This window comes from Marmota monax, unplaced genomic scaffold (genome assembly GCF_021218885.2).
Source record: "Marmota monax isolate L192 unplaced genomic scaffold, Marmota_monax_Labrador192_F-V1.1 WCK01_AAM20220418_F8-fsc00323, whole genome shotgun sequence".
NCBI lineage: Eukaryota > Metazoa > Chordata > Mammalia > Rodentia > Sciuridae > Marmota > Marmota monax.
Genome location: NW_026693838.1, coordinates 453,634 through 464,448, shown reverse-complemented (window position 1 = coordinate 464,448; position 10,815 = coordinate 453,634). Strand labels below are relative to the sequence as shown.

At 39.3% G+C, this 10,815-nt stretch overlaps 1 long non-coding RNA gene across 1 annotated transcript; it reads right to left on the bottom strand.

The window, feature by feature from the left end:
• Window positions 1–3,959: 3,959 nt before the first annotated feature.
• LOC131424865 (uncharacterized) lies at window positions 3,960–10,472 on the bottom strand. Its single transcript, XR_009228451.1, has 2 exons — window positions 9,956–10,472; window positions 3,960–4,564 (listed from the first exon to the last, which is right to left on the bottom strand). It is a non-coding gene; the product is annotated as an uncharacterized LOC131424865 (long non-coding RNA).
• Between the last annotated feature and the right edge of the window lie 343 nt (window positions 10,473–10,815).

The window sequence follows — 10,815 nt, the reverse complement described above, 5'->3', positions numbered from 1 at the left end:
ACTGTCCCTAATCATAAACCTAACCCTTACAATAGACCTAGATGTAAGCCTAACCCTAAAACTATCCCTAACTCTAACACCACACCTGACATTAGCCCTAGCTGTAATTCTAGTTCTAACCTTAGCTCAAACCTTAACTCACATCCTAGACACAATCCTCACCTTCATCATAACCCTAATCCTAACCCTAACCCTCCCCCTATTTCTAAAACTAGGTATAATCTCATCCATTACCCTATACCTAACCATAATCCAAACCCTAACACTAAACCTAGGCCTAACCCTAACATTAACACTTGCCCTAATCCCAGACCTAACTTAGCCCTATCCCTAACACTAAACATAACCCTAGCCCTATGACTAATTATAACTCTTGCCTTAGATTTATAGGGTAGTTCTAATCATTTCCCTTACCATCACCCTAAACCTAGACCTAAACTTAGCCCTAACCCTAGCCCTAGCCCTAAAACAAAACTGAGTCATAGCCATAATCTTAACCCTTAACCTAAACCAAACCCTAGCCTTACACCTAGCCCTAACCCAATCCCTAACCCTATCTATAATGCTAGTCCTAACCCTAACCTGAAAACTAACTCTAACCCTGACTCTGATCCTAAGACTAAAACTAGCTCTAAAATCATGTTAACCATAAATCTATTCCTAACACAAGACCTAACCTTAACCCTAACCATAGAACTAGCACTAATCATAACCTTACTTTGTACATTTGCCATAGTCTTAACCCTGGCCTAAACCTAGCCCCAAACCTCGCCTTTAACAGAGTCCTTATCCTAGTTTTAACTATTAACTGAAAAGGAACACTAACTCAAACAATATACCTAATTCTATACATAACCTTAGCCCCAAACTTAGGTCTAACTCTATCCATTACCCTAATGATAACCCTAACCCTTATGCTAACACTAGGCCTAAACTTAACCCTATCTATTACACTAAATCACAACTAAACCCTAAACCTAACCCTGTCATTACCCTGACACTAAATCTAATGCTAATTTGTTGCCTAAACTTAAACCCTACCATAACCTAAACCCTAACCTTGATTCAGACTCTAATAATAACCCTAGATCTAAAACTGACACTTGGCCTAATCCTTACCATTATACTGGACAAAATCATAAACCTAATACTAAATGTATACCTAACTGTATCCCTAGACCTGACATTAACCCAGACCTAATACTAACCTTAAACCTAATACAAACACTAGCCCTCATCTTAGCCCTAAACGGTAGCCTTAATCATAACCCTAACTGTAACCCTGGAGTTAACCCTAATACTAACACTTGCCAAGACCTCAATATTGCTATAACCCATTTTTTTAAACTAAATATAACCCTAAATCTAATCCTAAACCTAGGCCTAACCTTAACACTAACCCTAGCCCTAATTTAGCCCTATCCCTAACCATAACCCTAAACCTAACCATAAGGCAAATCTAACTCTCACAACAGCCCTATCACTAGTTCTAACCCTATTCATTACCATAAACCTAACCTTAGCCCTAACCATTGTCCTAACCCTTGCCCTATCTTTAGGCCTAGCACTTACCCTAGATCAACACCTATCCCTACATCTAACCCTAACATGAAGCCCAAGCCTAACCCAAACACTAGCCCTAAGCCTAACACTAGTCCTAAAACTAGACATAAACCTAGCCCTAGCCTAATATAAAACTGAGCCATAGCTCTAACACTAATCCTTAAACTAAACAAAACCCTAACCATACACCTACCCCTAACTCTAGACTTAATTCGAGTTTTAAGCAAAACCCTTAAACCAACTCTGACCCTGACTCTGACACTAACATTAACCTTAGCTCTAAACATCACCCTGACCATAAACCTAAACCTAACACTCAATCTAGCCCTAAACTTAACCCTAAAATTAGACCTAAATATAACTCTAGTACTTACATTAGCCATAACTCTAACCCTAGCACTAAATTAACCAGAAACCCAGGTATAATCTGAGCCCTATCCTGAGCTTTAAACCTAACCAAAGTCTAATATAACCCTAGCCCTAATCATAACCATATCCCTACCCCTAACCCTAGTCTAACCCTATCCATTACTGTAAATATAACCCTAACCCTAATGCTAACCCAATGTCTAAACTTAATGCTATCTCTAGTCCTATTTCTATCCTTAACCCTAAACCTAACTTGGACCCTAATACTAACCCTATCATTACTCTTACCCTAACCCTAATGCTAATTCAATCCCTATCATTAGACCTTAACCTATCCCAAACCTTAACCCAGACCTTGTCCATAATAATACCCCTAGCCACAAACCTGAACCTACCCCTAAACCTAACACTTATACTAAATGTAGCCATAATCCTAAAAATAAATTTATATTTAAACTTAATTCTAGACCTGAAATTAGCCATACCCCAAATCCTAGCCCTAACCCTAAAACAAAACAAAACAAAACAAAACAAACAAAAAAAAAAAAACAAAAAAACACTAGCCCTCATCCTAGCACTAATCCTAGTATATATCACCCTACCTCTATACCTGGCTATAACATTATTCCTTACTCTAAACTTATTAATAACACAAACCCTACTCTAAATTTAAGCTGAACACTAACCAAAACCCTAATCCTAGCCCTAATTTATCCATTTTCATAACCCAAGCCCTAAGACTAACTCTAACTCACACTAGCCCTAGCCCTATTTCTAACCCTATTACACACCATAATCTAACCCTAGCCCTAACCCTTGCACTATCCTCAGTCCTAACACTAAACCTGATCTAACCCTAAATCTAAATCTAACCCTAACCCTAAGCTTAACCCTAACACTAACACTAGCCCTAAACCTAATGATAATAATAAAATTAGCACTAACCTTAAGCCTACCAGTGAAACAAAACCAAGCAATAGCCCGAACCCTAAATCTTAACTTAAACCACCCTAACACTACATCTAGACCTAGCCCTAAATTCGACTCATAAACTAACCATAAAAGTAATCCTGACACAGACTCATATCCTAATGCTCACCCTAGTTCTAGAACCCATCCTAACTTTAAACTGAAACCTACTAGTAACCCTGCCCCTAATTCGAGTCCTCACCCTAACTCTGACCCTCATTCATGTCCTAACACTGACCCTAGCTCTAAATATCACTCTAACCTTAAACCTAACCCTAACTCTAGACCTATCCTCAAACCTCACCCTAAAACTAACCCTAACGGTAACACTAGTTTTTACATTAGTCATTACCCTAACCATAGCCTTAACCCTACAACAAAAACTTGCCATAATTCACTCTCTAAATCTAGCTTTAACCGTAACCCTAGCTCTAACCCTATGCCTTACCCTAAGAACAACTCTAACACTAATAGTAACCATAGAACTATTCCTAATTATTAGGCTAACCACTATCTGAACTTTTTTCATAGTCCTGATTCTAGCCCTCATTCTAGCTCAAATCTTATCCCATATCATAACACTAATCCTGACCCTTATTCTGACACAAACAATAACCCTAGGTCTAAACCTGAACCTAAGCATAGAGCAAACACTAATACTGACACTACAGGTAACCTTATAATTAAACCAATCCCTAACCCTAGCACTAAGACTAACTCTAGCTTTCACACAAGCCCTATCCCTAGTTCTAACCCTATTGCTTACCATAACCCAAAACCTAGCCCTAAACCTAGCACTAATGCTTGACCTATCCTTAGGCCTTGCCCTATCCCTATGTCTAACCCTAACTCTAAAACTAAAAATAAACATAAGCCTAAGTCCAGCACTAAAACTAGCCCCAACTCTAATGTTAATCATAAAACTAGCCCTAACCCTAACACTAGCAGTAAAACAAAACTGAGCAATGGCCCTGTTACCGCTGTTGACCGGTGACGAGTTCTTGCTTCCCCAATGTTGAAGAATAACACCAAAGAAGCACGCCGAGGCAAGGTCAGAGTAGAAATTAGAAGTTTATTAAAGGACAGCAGAAAAGACTTCTCCCGGAGGAAGAAGGGGACCCAAGAGGTGGAATCCGTGGAAGGGATGTTGTCTTCCCTTTTTATAGTTCTTTCAGTAATGGAATGTAGGTGGGAAGGACCGAGGGGTGGGACACAGGTGGGCCAAAGAAGTAATCAGGTCAGGAAGGACTTCTGAGTCAGCACCTTTTTGCTGGGGGCTGTTCATTAACATTTCTTTGAGGTGGACTTTGGCCTAGGGCCTTTTAGGACTTCATTAACATTCCTTGAGTTGTCCTGCGTTTCCCGGAATCATTGCCAGCATGGCCTCCATTTTAGATTTCACTCGGTATTAGACCCGATTTACCTAACTACACTGACTACCTAACTTTAAATCTGGCTTCATTCCCCCCTCTAAGTTGGGAACTCCTTACTGCTGTAAGGAAGGGGGGCGAAGAGAATCTCTCTGGCTTCTTCAGGCTGAAAAGGGACGGTGTGGGGCAAGCAGTTTGGAGTCCCCCTTTAAAAATCGGGTCTATCGAGTGGTCCATGATAGAAGTCTGATTGAGAAGTAATAGGCTGGAGGGCCATTTGAGTGATGGATGGTCTATAAGAGAAACAAGAATTCATTAGTACTGGAACCATATTGATGCAGCAAAATGCCATAGCACAGCAATATACCAATGAGTATGATGGCAAAGACAAAGATTAACAATGTTTTCCACCAGGAAGTACCAAGAACTAGGAGATAAGATATTGTTTCCATGACAAAGTTGCTGAGGACATGGCTTCTATCTGAGCATGTAAATCTTTAAGGATATTTGTCACATTGCGAGAAATGTCAGGGATGTAAACACAACATTTAATTTTTAGGGTTACAGATGTCCTTTCCCTTAAGATATAGTTTAATAATTTAATGTCATCTGATCTTGCAAAATCCTTTTACTAGTATGACCTCTGTGTCTAATAGAGAAATCTTTAATTAAGTTACTTAGGGCTGGATAACCATACTTGCAAACACTAAGCCTACCTGTGTAGGTTAGAAATAAAGGCCTTAAACTAAAAACTACTCTGGCAGTTCCTTTTGATAGTTATCAGGCATTTCTGTCTGAGAATCTCTTTTGTAGCCTCCAGTTTACTTATTTTTGGAAGTTACATTTAACTATTATTATTATTATTTAAAATGTCCAGGAACAGCTGTGCTTTGGCTTTGACTGTCTTTGCTAAGTGTTTAAGATGAAGCAAGTCAAACTGACTTTTGTTTTTATCTATTGTTAACAGTCAGCTGAGCTTCCCTGGGAGTCTTCGGGAAATTCACAGCAGCTTCTCAGTTCTGCTAGTGCCATTGCGCTAGGATGGGTCCAGGCCTTGCTTGACCATGTGGCTTCCCTTGGAAGCATCAGGGATGTCTCCCTTTTCTGATGACCCTCCTCTTCACAGCAAATGCACTGATTGGCTTTCTGTCCTCCACTGGTCTCATTAATCTCCCTGATCGGGAGGTTATGTGGCCTAGAGTTGCAAAGCTCTTCGGAGAAGTCCCCTATTCCCTGATTCAGACTGACTTAGAGGGCAAGAGCCAAATATTGGTTTTCTTGGCCCTTTAAATTTAACTTTAATTTTAAAACTTAATCTTAAACATCCAGCAAATAAGTTAACAGCCTTATATTAAGAGCACTGGGCTTTAATGTCTCTCTATCCTGTAGGTGATAACTCCTTATGTTGACTCAGGTTGTGTGTTCTTAAAGCAGTACCTCCTTAAAACATTAACAGGCAATCCTTAAACCATCTATAAGCAAACTACAAAATAAAATTATCAAGAGTAAAAACATTTAGCTTATATAATAGCTACCCTGAATTCTGGCAGGGTTATACATCATAATTCCCTGTTAATCTTGGCAAAAAACTACTTTTGGACACAACTTTAACTGTACTGAAATCTGGCCTACTTCTTTCATAGTCACTTTCACATGTAGTGAGATGGGACAGAGCCTTATCTCAAGTAAGGCGGGGTTCTTCATAAATCTTAAGTACTGTAGTTCTGAAACTGATCTTTGCTTTTTAAACATCATTTTACAAAGCCTACATAAATTGTTGCTCAAGTTTACATGGATATTAGCTAACACAATATAATATCACACCTAAAACATGAATTAAAGAAAAGCTGAAAGCTTTTAACCTTTTGTAGAAAAGTAGTAATGTACTTTTGTGTTTTGCAATAAAACCTTCACACAGATTAGGCTCTCATTAACTTAAAAATACATTTAAATTGTATCTCAGTGTAAAAAGTAACATAGAACTTTACATATCTTATTGATAACAAGTCCAGTTATAGAACACAAATGATATAAATAAATCTCCAACATGTTTTTTTCTTTTTAAGCCTAAAATTACCATACAACTTTAGAACACCAGCTTGATATAATGCTCTTTTAAGACTTCTACCTTACAGACTTGTATACCTGGAAGATATGGACACATTAACACCACAATTACATTGATGTTTTTATATTAACCAAGTTTAGCTTTTTAAAGAAATATGGCACCATTCTCTGAAACAACAGCACTTGTTTGACCAGCTGTTTAATTTCTTTAAGATTACTTGTTCAAAAACTTACACTTATAAGCAACTTACACAGACCTTTTTATATCATTTACTTCTCTTAATTACTTAATCATATAGACTCTTATCCAGAAACACATTTTCCCTCTATTAAATCCATATCTAGAACCTTCTAGTTTCTCTCTTTTATCTGTTAACCTCCTTCTGTTCACATTTTGAAACAATACGTGTAAATTTTTTGAATTTAAGCAGATTTAACATTTTATTAGGGCCTTTTTGAACACCTAGAAAAACTTAATTTAAGACCTCTTTTTTATCTATTTGCCAAATTTAAATTGAACCATTTGAATCACGTGAATCAAAGATATTTGGATCCATTTTTTAAAAAATTTTTCATGAGCGCTCCTCATCTGTCAATTGTCATATCCCTGCATGATATATGGACATACACACAGACATACCGACATACAACACGTAACACAAGTGTAACACAACACAATAGTAAAGGCCTTGTAGCTTTCTCAGGTGAAATCTCATTGCAATGTTTAAAAAAACTTCAGTTGATCAAAATTAGAACTTATCAGAAAAACATTAACCCATCTGTGGGATTAAAATCATGAGCTCAAAAAAATACAGAATCTAAGAAAAAGCAAGAGTCCTAAAAAAAGATGACTGGCCAGTAATTAGTAAATACCATATAATTTACTTTTTGGTTGGGGTCTAGTTTGAGTTCAGGTAAAAAGATACTTTAACTCTTTTTTTTTTCCTTGGGCCTGAAATCTGCCCTCTGTTGAGCCCCAGGCTTCTTCTATTTGCATATCAACTTAAGTCCTGGCTGAGGTCTGGAAGGAACTGGGAAAACTGGAATTCTGAGCAGAAACCTCATGTCTAAGGCATTTTAACCATAAGTCACAATTTTCAGGTTTGGATGTTGAAAATTATGATACAAGTTTAAGATACAATTTACAAAATTTCATACCTTTACATTTTCCTACACTAGAAAAACTTGCTCACACAAAACTGAAAATAGGATCTCTACCATCAGAAGAAATTTCTTTAGGATCATTAAGTCACTTCCTTTGTTCTGAAGTTCCTAAAGTAGTATTAAGTTACATTAAATCACCTGAAAAAATCTTAAAAGAGAACCACACACTACCATGTATATCCAAAATTAAGCTTTAAAAATTTAAGACTGTTGCTATTCAATGTTATTTCAATAAGCCAGACCAACGTTCCAATTCAACATTTTTCCTAAATCTTACACACTGAGGGGAACAGATACCATATCATAATTTACTATCCTTGCCCAAGTTAATGCACTGGTATACCTAGTGAAATCTTCTCAGGCTACCCAGTTCAAAATAAAACTAAATGATTGGGAGTTACTTGCCAACTTGGAAGTAGAATTCTTTTAATTTTCTATCCTAAGTATTTAAGTTCTCTGGCATGAATTATCTGAAATCAAACTAAACAATTACCTAACCCCAACTTTTAACTGCAAGATTATGCAATGCTTCAAACTCATTTAGATACCAGATGTTACAATAAAAAAATCATCTTTTAGACACACATTTAGCCAAAATCATCCCCAAGAAACAATCTATAATAACCTTTAAAATAGAGAGACCAGATAAGAAAAAAATCTCTCCAGGTTTTGAACTTCCATTTAATTATGACTCTTATCAGTGGCACCATAGATTTCCTCATGAGTGGACCAGATGTTTTCACATAGGGGCAGCTATAGGTGTAAAATCAAGGGTCTCAGTGTGACTGACTTAAGTGGACAGAGATGGAGCAATCCTTACAGTGCAGGGAAGAATGAGGAAATTCCCCAAAGCGAAAATGGCTCTGGCAGCTGCTGGGAATCCTCAGTTTCCCTTTTACTTACAGGATTAGCTCCTTTGGATAGATCCAATCCCAGGCAATCTGGCTTATCTCCTAACTTTCCAGGAGAGTCAGTTTTTATCTGCCTTAGGTCTTGAAGGGGGAAGGGGGGAATGTACTTTGATCGGCCCAAATTTTTCTCTTGATTCTTTTTCCTCAGTGAGTCCAAGATTTTTTCTCTTCATGGCAGATATCATAGCTAAGTCTACTTTACACTGTTGGCATAATTTAGGATTTTCCCTTAGAGCAAAGAAAAATCTGAACATACAGCACCTCACACCATTTCCTTTTTTGTAAATTTTATCAAACTGTTAAATTGTATTAAAATTGATATTTCCCTCTGGTGGCCAGGTTTCTCCATCAGAGAGTCTGTATTGAGGCCAGGCCAAGAAAATGAGGTGCTTTTTCTTGAGCGTCTGAGGTTCTGAGGTTCAAATTTATCCCAATTTTTCAATACGCAGGCTAGTGGTGCACCTGGCATATTGGAGAGAAAGAAGCTCCCGTCTGAGTGAGAAGAACAGGACTCAGGCGCCCACGCCGCGCCAGAGAAAACTGTTCTCATTAGGGACGTCTCCCTAAGCTTGAGCTTCCTAAAAGGTCCAGAAAACCCGTCTCTCACCTTGCTTTGCCAAGGGGTTTCTGGTCCCCTTTAGCAAAGTGCTAGGGTCTCAGTTTGCCCTGTGCCAGAGACCCTGGGAGGATTCAGACTTAAGGGCATTATTGCTTATCCTCCCGGCCACTAAAAACCCATTGCAAAAGAGAATCCTGTGCTCTTTTGTTGCCTTTGCTCTGTAGACTAAAGGAGCCTACTAAGTGTTAAGGGATATCTACTGGTTGTAAGGTAGCAGATTATGGGAGGAGTTGATTCTAAAAATGCCTCTCTAGCAGCTTAGGGAACACAACGCATTTTAAACATTGGGGCGATAAAACAGACTAGTGAAATTTACCTATGCATCTTAGGGAACCTGGGCAGATTTTGCTAATTATCCCATGCCTTTCTCTCAGTCCTACAACCTGAATTGCTAACATTTCTGACCTGCGAAGGAAGGGGAGCATCCAGGAGGAATGGATGCGGGGTTGGGAGTGTTGCATGGCCCATACGGAGGCAAATGTGATTGGGGCTTTCCCTCAGTGCCATTCATCTACCGATCACCCTAGATACCCCTGAGGGCTGTCGGGAGGGGGCTCAAGAGAAAGGAACCTTAGGAATCCTCTGAGTGTAGCCCAGACCGGAATTCCGCAGTTGTTCCAAACTCCTTCCTCCACCTCCACGCATCCGAGGCAGATCGGGATTCGGGACACTGTGTACTCACGCCAATTGCTCTCCAGGCCCAGACAGAAAAGTTGGAAGCGGCTTTGGCAGAACCCAACATGCCTGCTCTGTATTGAACAGGTGATTGAGAGCTGCCTAGGCCGGGAAACCTCTCACCCGAGTCTTGAAGAGTGGCGGCTGCACTAATTGCGTTTAAGTAGCCGTCGGGTGCCCACCTTACCCTCCAGAAAGAAAGAGAGAGAAAGATGCACCTCAAACAGACATGGGGTGTGTGCACTTACCTCGGTGTAGAATCTCGGTCTGGGACCTCCAATATGTTACCGCTGTTGACCGGTGACGAGTTCTTGCTTCCCCAATGTTGAAGAATAACACCAAAGAAGCACGCCGAGGCAAGGTCAGAGTAGAAATTAGAAGTTTATTAAAGGACAGCAGAAAAGACTTCTCCCGGAGGAAGAAGGGGACCCAAGAGGTGGAATCCGTGGAAGGGATGTTGTCTTCCCTTTTTATAGTTCTTTCAGTAATGGAATGTAGGTGGGAAGGACCGAGGGGTGGGACACAGGTGGGCCAAAGAAGTAATCAGGTCAGGAAGGACTTCTGAGTCAGCACCTTTTTGCTGGGGGCTGTTCATTAACATTTCTTTGAGGTGGACTTTGGCCTAGGGCCTTTTAGGACTTCATTAACATTCCTTGAGTTGTCCTGCGTTTCCCGGAATCATTGCCAGCATGGCCTCCATTTTAGATTTCACTCGGTATTAGACCCGATTTACCTAACTACACTGACTACCTAACTTTAAATCTGGCTTCAGCCCTATCCGTAAACCTTAACTTAAACAACTCTAAAACTATATCTAGACCTAACCCAGCCCTAAATTCAACTGCTATCTCTAACCTTAAATCTAACAATGAAGCAGACTCATATCCTAATGCTCACCCTAGCTCTAGACCCTATCCTAACCTTAAACAAAATTCTAACAGTAACCCTAGCTAATTCGAGTCCTTACCCTACCCTTGACCCTGTCTCATATCTTAACACTAACCCTAGCTCTAAATATCATCCTAACCTTAAACCTAACCCTAACACTAGCCCTACCCCTACCCCTAACCCTAAATGTAACCCTAGTTGTAACATTAGCCAATGCCTT